This window comes from Carcharodon carcharias, chromosome 15 (assembly GCF_017639515.1).
Source record: "Carcharodon carcharias isolate sCarCar2 chromosome 15, sCarCar2.pri, whole genome shotgun sequence".
Taxonomy (NCBI): domain Eukaryota; kingdom Metazoa; phylum Chordata; class Chondrichthyes; order Lamniformes; family Lamnidae; genus Carcharodon; species Carcharodon carcharias.
This window is the reverse complement of record NC_054481.1, coordinates 5482846-5498334: the sequence shown is the minus strand read 5'-3', so window position 1 is coordinate 5498334 and position 15489 is coordinate 5482846.

Below are 15489 nucleotides of genomic sequence, written 5' to 3'. Positions count from 1 at the left end.
ACATAAATGGATCATTTTCAGGTTGGCAGGATTACTGATTGGCATCCCACAGGGATCAGTGCTGGGACCTCAACTGTTTACAATTTATATCAATGACTTGGATGAAGAGATGGACGAGATGGTTGCCAAATTTGCTGATGACACAAAGATAGGTAGGAAAGTAAGTGTGAAGAGGACATGAGGAGGCTACAAACAGATATAGATAGGTTAAGTGAGTGGGCAAAGGTCTGGAAATGGAGTATAATGTGGGAAAATGTGAAATTATCTACTTTGGCATGAAGAATAAAAGAGAAGCTTATTATCTAAATGGTGAGAGAATGCAGAGCTCTAAGATGCACAGAGGATCTAGGTGTCTTAGTGCATGAATTGCAAAAGGTTAGTATGCAGGAACAGCAAGTAATTAGGAAAACTAATAGGATGTTATCATTTATTGCAAGGGGAATTGAATACAAAAGTAGAGAGGTTATGCATCAGTTGTACAGGAGATTGGTGAGACCACATCTGGAGTACTGCGTACAATATTGGTCTCTTTATTTAAGGAAAGATATAATTGCCTTGGAAGCAGTTCAGATAAGGTTTACTAGACTAATACCAGGAATGAGCAGGTTGTCTAAAGAGGAAAGGTTGGACAGGTTAGGCCTGTATCCACTGGAGTTTAGAAGAGTAAGAGGCAACTTGGTTGAAACATATAAGATCCTGAGGGGTTTTGACAGGGTGGATGTGGAGAGGGTGTTTCCTTGTGTGGGAGAATCTAGAACTAGGGAGTCACTGTTTAAAAATAAGGGACTGCCAATTTAAGACAGAGATGAAGAGAATTTTTTTCTCTGAGTGTTATGAGTCTTTGGAAATGTCTTCTGAGTATTTTCAAGGTGGAGTTAGATAGATTCGTGATTGACAAGGGGGTGAGAGGTTATCGGGGGGGGGGGTAAGCAGGAATGTGGAGTTGACGTTACATTCAGATCAGCCGTGATTTTACTGAATGGCGGAGCAGGCTCGAGGGGCCGAATGGCCTGCTCCTAATTTGTATGTTGTTTGCATGAATTAACTGCCCAGCACATGCTCCACCCAGTTTTCACTTCAGTGACGGGGGGGCGGGTGGGGGGGGGGGACTTGGGTGTGGTGTACGATGTGCAGCTGATTCAATATTTCCTGGTGTCCAGCATCAACCAGACTTAAAATTACACCCGACTCTTGGCGAGGGAATGCTAATGGTGCAGGACCCATTTTAACCTCGCTTTTCAAAAACTGGAAATCAGGGGTAAGCTCTAACTCTAACAGGCTGTCCCTTGATCCTCCCTGAACCGTGAAAGAGGCGTTGCACATTCACCGGGGGCACAGGCAAGTCACTTTTCTCCACCCGGCATTCAGTGTGGTGTCAGGGCAAGGACTACGGTGCAGGTCACACCAGGGTGAGGGTGCGGGGGTGGGGGGGAAGGGGAGCAGGGGGTGCAAAGCAACACAGACTGAAGGAAATACTCAACTGATCTGGACGAGCCATATAAATACTGTGGCTACAAGAGCAGGTCAGAGGCTGGGAATCCTCTGGCAAGTAACTCACCTCCTGACTCCTCAAAGCCTGCCCACCATCTACAAGACATAAGTCCAGTGTGTGATGGAACACTGCCCACTTGCCTGGATGAGTGCAGCTCCCACAACACTCAAGAAGCTTGACACCATCCAGGACAAAGCAGCCTGCTTGGTTGACACCACATCCACAAACATTCACTCCCTTCACCACCGACGCACAGTAGCTGCAGTGTGTATCATCTACAAGATGCACTGCAGGAATTCACCAAGGCTCCTTAGACAGCACCTTCCAAATCCCAAGACCACTACCATCTTGAAGGGCAAGGGCAGCAGATAGATGGGAACACCACCACCTGGAAGTTCCCCTCCAAGTCACCCACCATCCTGACTTGGAAATATATCACCATTCCTTCACTGTCGCTGGGTCAAAATCCTGGAACTCCCTCCCTAACAGCACTGTGGGTGTACCTACACCACATGGACTGCAGCGGTTCAAGAAGGCAGCTCACCACCTTCTCAAGGGCAATTAGGGATGGGGCAATAGCTGCTGGCCTAGCCAGTGACACCCACATCCCATAAACGAATTCCAAAGAAGCACATGCCACGGGGTTTGGGGGGTGGTGGTTTGGGGGCGGGGGGGTGTGAATGGGGGGTGTGAGGGAAGTGGCCACGCACTTGGAAACACTTGTCAAAGCAGAGCATTCTTCCGCAGCAGCAGATCCATTGACGTTCTTAGAGTCGGAGCCTCTGAAGCTTATCTGCCCACTCAAGCAATGCGTAAGTATCAAAGTGCCACCAAATGCTCCAGAACCTTTCACCCCTCGGATGCAGACCGCAAATTAATGTGAGTTTTAGGGGGCAGCTGAACAATTGGCCAACTGGGTGAGTTGTACAATCCCCTTGTGAAAGGTGGGGATGGCGAAGTCACTGGTGGAAGTGCTCACAGCTCCTTGTAATGTCTTTATTCAGGTTTGGACCAATATCCCTCATGGTTGAAGCCAACAGTGCAGCCTTGCAGTGTGGGTTAGCAGAATGCCTGTACCTGAGCTGAGAGCACAGCATGCAGTCCAATGGGCAAAGCTGCTGCCAATCGGTCAGGTGGAGAGGGGCAGAGGTGGGCAGGGTTTCAGGCAGCCAATCAGTGCACCACACACTGGCCATCCAAGTGATGGCCAACACTCTCCTGCGTGCATGAAGGGGCCTTCAGACTTAACCAAGAAAGGTTCTTAGGACACATGCTAACCCATGCGTCCTCTGGAGGGCTGAGATCTGGAGAGCCCCAGCCTGCTTTCGGGGTCCTGCAGTATGACAGTGGCCCCCTCCTCAGCCTGTGGAGCTGGAACTGCTGAGGGTCACAAGAAGAGGGGATTTGGGTGGGCCAGATACTCCCAGAGGGACCTGGGTGGTTGGCCCCGGAGTTACTCACAATAAGAGGTTGTGATGGAAAAATTAATCCAGGCTGATCCTTTGGTTCAAGTTGGTTTATTTTCAAAGACAACTCCTCAGTGTTACTGACTTCCAAGTAGTTTCCACACAAAGTGTTGCAGCTATATCTTTTTATTCTATTTAGATGGGATAATCAATGGCCATCACCTGTTTAACTAGCAATTCTCTTTAACAAGGTGATTGTCCTGCAGTTTGATTACTTATACATTGACAACTGGGGTGCGCACCTAGTGATCCTCCTTCCTTTGGGTACCTGTGGGCCCCTGGTTAACTCTTTGAGGAGAAGGGGAAGTTGGAATGAGATTGAGCTGCCAGTCCCCACCCCTCTTGTGTTGACACCATTGGAGGCCAACTATGGTGTCAACGATGGAGTTCAGCCTGCAGGACCGATGTCTGGACCAAAGTGGTGGCCGCCATCCTACCAGTGTTGGCATGCCGGTGCTATCGCCTCAGACTGAAGGTGGACGAACTCCTCCATTATGCTTTGCAATCGAAATGCAGCGATCACCCCTTCCTGATGTTCCAGAGCTTGCCTTTGCAGCTCCAGCAACTGTGACGTGATCGAGTCCAGAGGCTTCCCATCTGACTCGGACTCAGCAGATTCCTGGCCAAACAGCTCTCCAAATCTCCCAATTCCACCCGTGACGACGCCCACTGGTTTTGGAGCCAGAAAATCCAGCCCCATATCATTAATTGAAGTATTTGTAGTGCTTTCTGAAACATATACTATAAGAGCTCCTTGTAACTCCAGTGAGAGTTGAGCACATTTCAGCAAAACCTCTTTGGTTAACAAGCCTTAGCTGTAGCCGTTTTTACTCTAACTTGCTATCTCTATCATAACTAGAGAAGGAAATAAAACCCATTGGTCCGGGTCCTTCAACAGTTCCAAACAATCCAAAGGTTTTAATTTGTTTCTATGAAACAGATGCTTCCAGCTCATTATAAAAACACGTTAATTCCCATCTTGCAGTGGTCAGTAAAGCAGCTTAATGCAGGTAATTTAGCATGCGATTAAGAGCAAAAATTTTTGTCCACTTTAATTAACCATATGACTAATGATTCTGCTTCTCATGCCCATGTGCTGATTCATATCAGTTGGCCTAATTGTAGGTCCTTTGCAATGAATAATAAATCTTGTCTGTACAATAGATTTTATTGTTACATCCCTGTAATCACAGAGACCCAGGTGTGGGGGTAAAGTGTAACCTCAGGATCTTATTTACCACTGCACCTGTCAAATAAAACCCAACCAGGCCTGGATTTTTCTGAAGTAACGCCCTCTGTTTTGGGGCAGTTAAAAAGGCAAATTATCTTGGGGTTTCTGCTTTAAATCTGCTGATGAAGAAAACATACTTCAATTATCCTCCCAAGAAACCTCCTGGAAGATTGATCCACCATGTGTAAATGGAGCTAAGGGAATGTGGCTAACCCATCCAACCCTTCTCTCCCAAATCTTGCCTCAGGCCCATCCCAAATGCTTACCACCAGCATATAAGTGGTGGAAGCCCCAGAAAGAGATCCCGGAATGTTGTTATCACATTGAGGAGGCCATTCAGTGAGACAGTCATCATTCATCCATGTGCTCACGGACCCAACATTGGTTGCTGGTCTACCCAAAACTTCAGATTGGAAATTCTCACCTTAAATTTCTTCATGCCTCCCCATCTCTGTGATTTTCCCCAGCCCTATAAATCTCTGAAGACTATACATTCCTCCAACCCTGGCATTGTGCATCCTGTAAATCCCTTCGCCTCACCACTAATAGCTGTGTCTCCAGCCAACTAGGCCCAAAGTTCCGGAACTCCCAATGTGCACCTCATTGTCTCTCCACTTCTCTCTCTTCCTCTAAGGGGTGGGGGGGGTTGAGGGGGGGAAGTGCTGTGCCGGAGCACATGTAAAAGTGTTAGTAAATGTCCATATTAGTCACAAAGAGGGGCACGTGGGTGAAGTTATTATTTATTGATGTTGTCAGGCCTCGAAAGCTTGTGGATCAACACCAAACTCACATTCCCTCATGTTGATGTTCTTATTGATGCGGTGGCTGTGACTGGTGTCTAGAGGTTGAGAGAAGCTATAAAGGTTGAGGGAGGACAGGAAGAATCATATTCTCATGTGGGCTGATGGAAGATGTCTAGATATAAGGTCTACAGGACTCTCTCATTGAAACTGGGAAAAGGAGGGTCAAGATTTCACTGGACTCTCTGTAGCAATGGCAAGACATACTACAAGACCTCCGAAACCTTCTCTCCTCCTCACTGGAGGTTGTGTCTCCCACTGAGACCATAACCCCCCAATTGTCTCAGACACATTTCACCTCTCACCCCGGGGGTGATGGACAGGAAAATATTCCATCAGAACAGCCCCCTGAATCAGGGGAGAGTCCACCTCATGAAAAAAATCTCCTAAAGGCTCCTCTGCTCATTCACATGAACAGTTCCTGCAGCCAATGGAGTTTGAGCGCAAAGCTGAGACTTTGGTCTCAGCTGCAGATTTAAAACCTGCCCTAACAAGCTTTCCCTTAAAAAACGGACTCCCCTCCTGTCCTGAACCTCACCCTGTTGGTGTATAATTGCCTTCTGAAAGTATTATAGCGGTGAGTTGGGTCGGTAATCACCTTAATTGGCTTGTCAATTGCAATTTAAGTAAGACGGGCGGTTTCCCTATATTTTGACCAGCCTGTCTTCCATATTATCGGAAACCAGTCTTGATGACATTGTAAATGGTGCCTGACATCATCACATTCCATAATATTCTCCACAAAACAAAAACAAAAATACCTGGAAAAACTCAGCGGGTCTGGCAGCATCTGCGGAGAGGAACACAGTTAACGTTTCGAGTCCGTCTGACTCTTCAACAGAACTAAGGAAAAATAGAAAAGAGGTGAAATATAAGCTGGTTTAAGTGGGGGGGGGGGACAGGTAGAATAGGGGGCCAGTGATAGGTGGAGATAACCAAAAGATGTCATAGACAAAAGGACAAAGAGGTGTTGAAGATGGTGATATTATCTAAGGAATGTACTGCTAGGTGACATTAAGAGTAGAAAGCAGGACGAGCAAGGTACAGATAGCCCTGGTGGGGGTGGGGGGGGGGAAGAGATCGAAAAAGGCTAAAAGGTAGAGATGAAACAATGGATGGAAATACATTTAAAAATAATGGAAATAGGTGGGAAAAGAAAAATCTATATAAATTATTGGAAAAAAGGGGGATCAGAAAGGGGGTGGGGATGGAGGAGAGAGTTCATGATCTAAAATTATTCAACTCAATATTCAGTCCGGAAGGCTGTAAAGTGCCTAGTCGGAAGATGAGGTGCTGTTCCTCCAGTTTGCGTTGAGCTTCACTGGAACATTGCAGCAAGCCAAGGATAGACATGTGGGCATGAGAGCAGGATGCTGTGTTGAAATGGCAAGTGACAGGGAGGTCTGGGTCATGCTTGTGGACAGACTGAAGGTGTTCCGCAAAGCGGTCACCCAGTCTGCGTTTGGTCTCTCCAATGTAGAGGAGACCACATTGGGAGCAACGAATGCAGTAGACTAAATTGAGGGAAGTGCAAGTGAAATGCTGCTTCACTTGAAAGGAATGTTTGGGCCCTTGGATGGTAAGGAGAGAGGAAGTAAAGGGGCAGGTGTTGCACCTTCTGCAGTTGCATGGGAAGGTGCCATGGGAGGGGGTTGAGGTGTAGGGGGTGATGGAGGAGTGGACCAGGGTGTCCTGGAGGGAACGGTCCCTGTGCAAAGCTGCCGGGGGTGTTGGGGGGGGGGGTCAGTGGTGAAGGGAAGATGTGTTAGATAATATGATCTGCAAGGCGGTGAATACTCCCAATCTGGGAGAGTATTATTCAGCCCTATATGGGAGGCGACAAGTGGGGACTTTGATGCATTTCGCCCCATTCTAATGAAAGGGCATTTCCATCTAAAACATTAACTGTTTTTCTCCACAGATGAGGATTTCCAGCATTTTTTGCTTATATCTCAGATTTCGAACACCTGCAGTATTTTGCTTTTGCTCCATTTTGAGCCTGGAAAGTGAATGGCATTGTGGATCTAATTTCTATTCCAATTGACATGAAAGACAAATGAAATAACCCGAAAGAAGTAAATTACTAATGTCTGATAGTGGCTTGGCTTTGCCAACTCCACACTACATGAACTGATCCCGTCCATTGACCCAAATCCTACTGACCACTACTATTATAGCTTGTGTGCCGTATTAAAGGGATTTAAAAATGGTTACTTCAGTCACATGACTTCCCTCTCTCTCCATGATTTCAGGAGGTGTTTGTAATGGACATGTCCCAGCTCATGTGACTGTTTCAGTTGCTTACCTTTAATCAATATTTCATAAGTGAAAGTATTCTCCTTAAGGCACCTCTGCCTCAGGCACACGTGTGAAAGAGCACATTCCCGACTCAGGGAACCCCGCTACCCCCACCCCACCCCCAACCGCACAGGGAGTGCACAGTGCTTCTGGGTACGCGTCACGTCACGCTGGGCGGACCTTCATTGGCCCGCCCATGTAAAATGGCGGTGTGGACCCGATCTGGGGCACTGGGGTCAGTGGGGGGGGGGGTGGGGGTGGGGGTGGGGGGGGGGATTATACCCATAGTGTTTTTCCTTAAATCTTCAAGCCTACAACCTCTCTGAACCACCTTCAAAACCTTCTTAGAACTTATCCGTTTTCAGTCCCCTCCTTTAACTCTCTGGCACTCCTCGCTTAGCATTCTCTGCTTCTCTGGTAACGCGTCCGGGGACTTTTTGGTACTTGAAAACTGCTAGGTAATCTATGTTATTGTGGTATAATGTGGAGTGGAGTATCGGTGAAAGAGCATGTTTGCAAATGGACTGATCTAAACACATTCCTGACAGCAATAATCTTTCAGGTGAAACCAATTAAACCAAATCAACAAAATTGGGATAAATCAGGCACAGCTTCCTGACAGCAAAGTGTACTGGTTAAACAATACACTACACACCAACCTAACCCCTCAATACTTTTCATTATTGATTATTGATCGTGTCAGTTGATCACTGCACCATTCACAGTGACTTGATTGTTAAATCACCTGATTATCTATCTGCTGTTTCTGTAGTAACCATTAACATAGCCAATACAGAAACTGATATTCAGGTAATGAAGCCTTGTACTCAGCTGTTCCCATTTCTTGGTATCAATACTGCGGTGATTAATACATATCTGTGTCTTATAGAACTCTCATTAGTTGGCCAAGCATTAGGTCATTTACGGAAACAATAGAATTCCTTTGAAGACACCAGCATGAACATATCATAATATATACTAATATCTAAAATTATAAATTGTCTTCCTGTCACAGAAAAATATTGGTTTAGTTCCAACTTTGCACAATTTAAATATTCAGGCGTTTATCAGCCAGTTCTCAGTTTGAAGTCATGGATTATGCCATTTCCAATCATTTAAGCTCCCATGCAAAAGTAGACACTAGCAGGATTTCTGTTTGTTGTTGAAGTTTCACTGGGTGTATGGCCCCTATCAGTGTAGACAATAGCAACAATCTTTCAAGATATTTTTACATCCGTGCCAGCTTCTTGCCTGACCCCATTGATGTAGCCTGCAGTGTCCCTTTGTTTTCCTAGTGATAGCTTAATGGGTTTCCCCAGTTTTGTTTCAAATCCTTTACACAAAATAAATCAATGCAGATATTGGTGCCCCAGTACCAACCCTGGTCCCTGCTATATCAAATATGTGGGGTACAGTAGCGTAGTGGTTATGTTATTGGACTAGTAATCTAGAGGCCTGGACTAGTGAGTTCCTGGAGCATGAGTTTAAATCCCACCAAGACAGTTGAAAAATGTTATTTTATTATTCAGACCAATGGCATCAGCCTCCCTCACATCACTTAATTGGAGGAAATTTCTGGTCATCCAGTACTGGAGCAAGTAAGTAATCTGATAAGTTAGCAACAGTGGAGGATTCGAGAGAGGTAATGGTGCAGGACCAGGAAGAGAAGCCATTGTAAGTGGTTTTCTGATTATGATTAGAAAGATACAAATAGAACCAGGTAGGACCAGTCCCAACCAGCTAGGTGACTGTGGAGAGGCCTTGGAGCAGGATGGTCGGGTTAACCATGTCAAAGGCCACAGACAGGTAGAAAACGATGAGGAGGGATAGTTTATCTTTGTCAGGCACATAAAATGTCATTTGTGACTTTGTTAAGAGGCATTTAGTACTGTGGCAGAGACAGAAATCTGATTAGAGGGATTCAAACATGAAGTCCTGGGGAAGATGGGCATGGATTTGGGAACCAACAACACGTTCAAAAACTTTGGAGAAGAAAGGGAAGTTGGAGATCGGGTGGTAGTTTGCAAGTACAGAGTGGGTGGGGGGTGGGGGGTGCAGTTAAAGTTTGATTTATTTTTGAGACGGGGGATGATGGCAGATTTTTAAAGGAAAGAGAACACACCTGAAGACAGAGTACCGTTAACAATATCAGTTACCACGGGGACCCGGAGAGCTGGTTGCGTGGTCAGCAATCTGGTAGGAATAGGGTTGAGGGAGGTGAGTCTCATCGACAAGGAGGGGGCATAAGGGTAGATAGGAGACAAACTAGAGAAAGAAGTGAGATCTGGGCTAGGGCAGTGGGCAGCTTCAGTGGAAGTTTGACCAGTGGGTTAGTTGAAGGGAGGGGCAGTGAGAGGCAGCTGATTGGATTGTCTTGGTTTTAGTGACAAAGAAGTCGATGAGCTCCTCGTGCTTGTTGGAGGAGACAGGGGAGACGGGTTTAAGAAGATGGCTTGAGTGAGGGGTCACCTTTGCATTCCAGGATGACCCGGGAATAGTGAGCAGTTTTAGTAGACGACAGCAGGACTCAGTAGTGCTTTATGTGGTCCAGCCAAACCTGGCGATGAATGGCTAAACCAGTTGTCACCATATCCTTTTAAGTTTACGTTCATTGGACTTACAGGAGCAGAGATGAAGGCGGTACCGGGGAGAATGGCCAGGGTGAGAGAGAGTCATTGGGGACAAGGACACTAAAGGTGGAGGAGAGAGTGCAGTTGAGCAAATCAATTGCTGCAGAAATGTTGTGATGAGTGGGGGACCAGAGGGGTAGATACAGTAGTTGGGATTTTGAAAGTGCAGTTATAATAAAATCAAACCAATAAAACAAAAATGCTCATTTTATGCTCCTTGGAATTCCTTTTCAGTTACCATGGTACATCTTTCAGTATCCTCCTCCTGCATGGCATATCTCTAGACTTTCACTTTCTTTATCCTATCAGAAATTTGCCAGTTTCTCTTCCAGCTCCTGCAGGATTATGTAAAGCTAGTTCCAGTTGTCAAATCCGATTTTCAAATCTTTTGTGATGAATCAATAATATCTGGCTCATTTGTCCCTTATGCTTATTCCCTTATTTGGAGTTTAGAATTTCTTATCCCTGGGAAGCGTTCACAGCCCCTCCCTCATGTTGGACAGATTGCTTACTGTCCATTTGTAACTACGCTCAGATTGTTTCTCGGACCTCAAAACAGATGAATTGGTGACCAACAATGAACGAGAATCATTTGAGAATTAGTCAGTCCTTTTGTACTGAGATCCTTTGCCAATCTTCAGTTGCCTCATGATCAATGGACCCGTCCCTTGCGCTCAGCCTGTCAGGTTTCTCTGTTTCTGCTCGATTCCTTCAGACCATCAGGTGGTGCCACTTCAGCTTATAATTTACCAATCAGACCTTCCAGGAACACACCATAGCAACAGATAGGCTCTGAATGATTGCAGCCTAATTTTCAACTGAACAGCTTTGCAGATCCAAACAATATGAGCATGCGCAATCCCCCTCAATCCCCCTCGCAATAAATGATAACATTCTATTAGCTTTCCAAATTACTTGCTGTACCTGCTTACTAGCCTTATGTGATTCATGCACTAGGATATCCAGATCCCTCTGAACCTCAGAGCTCTGCAATTTCTCACCATTTAGATAATATGCTTCTTTCTTATTTTTCTTGCCAAAATGGACAATTTCCCATTTGCCCACATTATACTTCATTTGCCAGGTCTTTGCCCCCTCACTTAACCTATCGATGTTACTTTGTAGACTCCTTATGTCCTCTTCACAACTTACTTTCCTACCCATCTTTGTGTTGACAGCAAATTTAGCAACCACACCATCTCCCCTTTCATCCAAGTCATTGATATAAATTGTAAAAAGTTGAGGGCCCACCACTGATCCCTGTGGCGCACCACTCGTTACATCCCCTCAACCAAAAAAAGACCCATTTATGGCTAGCCTCTGTTTTCTGTTAGCTCACCAATCTTCTACCCACACCACTATATTACCTCCTACGTCAAAGCTTTTATTTTCTGCAATAACCTTTCACGTGGAACCTTATCAAATGCCTTCTGGAAATCTACGTACAGTATACCCACTTGTTCCGCTTTATCCACAGCACATGTGACTCCTTCAAAGAACTCCAATAAATAGGTTAAATACAATTTCCTTTTCACAAAACCATGTTGACTCTGCCTGATTGCCTTAAACTTTTCCAAGTGCCCTGCTATAACATCTTTAATAACAGCTTCTAACAGTTTCCCTATGACAGATGTTAAGCTAGCTGGCCTGTAGCTTCCTGCTCTCTGTCTTCCTCCCTTTTTGAATAAAGGAGCTACATTTGCTATTTTCTAATCTAATGGAACCTTCCCCGAATCTAGGGAATTTTGGAAAATTAAAACCAATGCATCAACCATCTCACTAGCCACTTCTGTTAAGATCCCTAGGATGAAGTCCACCAGGCCCTGGTTTATATTCATTCTCTCATTCACACTTGAAAGTCAAACACACAGCTAACAGCTACAAAGTCATTCCCCTGCTGCATTCTGAGGGTTTAAACTCGGGATAGGGTGTCAGTGATGACATTGCCCTTTCCCATGATGTGGGTTTTTTTTTAGGTTAAAGAGCTGCAAGAGGAAACTCCAGCGGAACAAGCTGGCATTGGTCGCTTTGAACTTTTCTCGAGGTTTCAAAGTGTTGTTCCCTGTGTATGCCAGGGTCTCTCGGTGCCCACGGCGAACATCGATTCCAAAATTCTGGAGAGCTAAACCGTTTCTTTCTCAGCCGTGGAGTACCTTTTCTGATGCTTCTTGAGCTTTTTGGAAAAATAGCCAGCTGGACTCTTGATCCCGGAATCACCTTCCTGAACCAGAGATCGCCGGCTTTAATGGCCACGCTAAAATGTTTACTGAAGTTCTGGGCAGCTCGGATGGGCTGGTTTATCAAGATGGCTTCCAATTGTGTAAAATTCTCTTGGTGCGTCTCGGCCCACACCACCTTTGAGTTTCTTTTTACTGCACCTGTAAGTGACGCCCCTAAGTTGCCAAAATTCGGGACAAACTTTCAGTAGAACCCGCGCATCCCTAGAAAATGCTTGATTTCCCTCTGGGCTTTGGGATTAGGAAATCGACTAAGACATATACTTTGGCTTCACAAGGGCGGCACGTTCCCCTGTCCCACTACATGTCCCAGCTAAGTCACCTTGGCCTTTTTGAACTCGCTATTTGCCAAGTTCACTACACCTTTTCCCTTTGCAGATGCTGGAAAACTGCCTCCAGGTGGGCTTAAATGGTCACTGCAGGTGTATCTGTAAATGATCAAGTCGTCCAGGTGCGATGCACAATTGCTGAGGCCAGCTACTACCTGGCTGGTCAGCCTCTGAAAGGTCGTTGGGGCATTTTTAATGCCAAAGGTCATGACCTTACATTGGTGTAGGCCATCCGGGGTGACACGGGCCGATATTTCTCTTGCACTGGGCATCATGGGACTTACCAGTCCCCTCTTAAATGGTCAAATTTGCTGAAGTAGGCTGAGTGGCCCACACTGTGGACACAATCCTCAAGGCGTGGGATTGGATAGGAGGCGGCTGTGGTTACTGCATCTACTTTCCAGTAGTCAAGGAAGAGCCATTTTGATCCATCCGGCTTCAGTGACCAGTCCAACTATTCTGGCTAGGATCAATGATGTTATTATCCAGCATGGACTGGTTTGCCTGCCTGGCGTTAGCCAGTTTGTCGGGTTTCAGCTGGTAGGTAGGGGGTTTGTCTTATTGGTGGTGTGTCTCCCATGTCCACCTTGCGGGCTGTTAGGGTGGTACACCCTGGCTGGTGTTCACCGATTTCTTTGGTCAGGTGTGTTAAGTGGGCATTTAAATCTTCCAAGACTCTGGTGTTTGCCAGCCTGGTAGCTGGGGGTTCAACCAGGGGAACCCTCCTTCTCGGTTGTCATGAAGCTATCAATGCATATAGTATTATTGGAAAAGATTTTTCTTTTAAAATAAAGGTTTAGTCTATGGGTGTGTCTTACTTGGATTAAAGCCAGCTAGTCTAGGTGCTTTGATGGGTACTAGTTTTGATATATAAGGGAGATAGCATGTATTTGCATTTTTTGAATAGAGTAGTCAATAAGTGGGGTGAAAAATGACACCTAACTAGCAGATACCAAGCAATATATTTATATCACTAACAAAATTGGTACTATGAAAGGGGTCTTATTGTTAAAGAGGTTTATTTCAGAGGTTGTTGATACAATGAGAATTAACATTCAGTGGGGTGGTGGATATAACTTTAGTAGTTTTCGGGTGTGCAGAGCAGAGGTAATGTGAGATTAAAAGGCAGCTGTAAACCTCCAACTATCTCCACAGGAACCAAAGTGAAAAGAACCTCATTTTGAATTTGTAGGGTGAAAATGCTTTGCCTGGTGTCTGGTTAAGTCTATGGGCTGAATTTTCCGTTCGTCGGGCAGGCAGAGCTGACCCAATCGCGGGCGGGCATGGACCTAATCGCGGGCGGGCATGGACCCAATCGTGGGCAGGCATGGACCCAATCGCGGGCGGGCGATTGGGGCTGCTCCACCATTTTGCGCGGGCAGGCCAATTAAGGCCCATCCAGCGTGACGTCCGCAAGAAAGTGCTATGCGCTTCCTGTGTGAGAAGGGGGGAATCCCTAAAATCAAGAGTGCGCTCTTTCACGCATGCCCACGAAAGAGCACACTCATCTCCCTGAGGCTAAGTGCAGCCTCAGGGAGATCGGCTCTACTTTCCACAATACTAAAATAGAGAAAAAAAAATCCCTTACACGTCCCCCACATGAGTTGGAACATGTTCATAATTTCTATAACAACTTTATTACAATTTTTAAAACCCTGCATGAACCCTCACCCCGCCGCTGGATGAGGTTTCATGTTTTCTCTATTCCCCGCCGGGGCTCCTGGCCGACACGCCAACATTAAGGTTGGACGGGCAGGTCCTTTCATTGTTTAATTGATCCTGTGAATGGCCTCAATTGGCCATTGACAGGTCGGCGGGCTGCAGCTGATTTTGCTGCATCCCTGCCTTCCTGAAAATTTAAATGGGGCGGGCGTTCCGCCCAATATCATCCCACGTCATTTTACACATCAGCGAGTGGGCCCCACCCCTGCTCGCCGACAGTAAAATCCTGCCCTATGGGTTGCTGCTGTCTTAATGAAGATTAGTTTGGGAATTTGTTAAAAGTTATGATAGTGACAATGAGTATATATATTTTAACCTACGCAAATTAATAAAATATTTCACTTAGTTTAATGTAAAACCTCGAGAACTGGTGGTCTGATTCCTGAATTTAGAGTTGCATCTCAAACATAACACTTAAAATTATCGGTTATGACAGTTGTTTAAGTTTTCCCTCTGGGGTTTTTAAATAACTCAGCTTTACCAACCACATCAGTCATAACATCGGCTGACTCCTCCTGGCCCCCTTCAGATGTCTCTGGCAAACACCCACCAGTTGACTGGGCTCTTGGCTGTAATATTTCTTTAGTAGGTTAAGGTGGCATAACCAGTGCTTTTTTTCTCCTATCAGATTGCGAAACAGGTAATTGATGTCTCTGATCAATCTGGCTACTCGATATGGCCCAGTGAACTTGGCTCGGAGGGGCAGTAGCACTCAGACTCGGTCTTCTGGTTGGAGAGACAGGGCCTTGGCATGCCTGCCTGTCTGGCTTTTCATGGTTTGCTGAGAAGGTGTTAAATGCTCTTTGACCACCGCACAGCCATCGAGGAGCCATTCCCGAAAGGTGGAGGCATACTCCAACATGGATGTATCCTCCTTGGGTTCCAGAGACCTCCCTTTTAGTAGCGTCAGGGGGTCCTGCACCTCATGCCTGTAAATCAATCTGAAGGAACTGAAGCGAGTGGATTCGTTCAGGGAGTCCCTGGTTTCAAACAGCAGGAAGCCTAAAGCCTTGTCCCAAAAATGTGGATATTTGGAGTAGTAGGTCCTAACCATGGGGTCTGGTGATACCATTCTGGTGCCCCTTGGGACTGAGGGCGATATGCCAAGGACTTCAGCTGGGTTATTCCTAAACTGTGTACAACCTCCAAAAACACTTTGGACATGAAGATGGTTCCCTGACCTGATTGGATCTCTCCTGGCAGGCTGTACCAGGTAAAGAACTGGGTTAGCTCCTTGTTCATGGCCTTGGCTATGATTTTTCTGAGGGTAATGGCCTCAGGGAA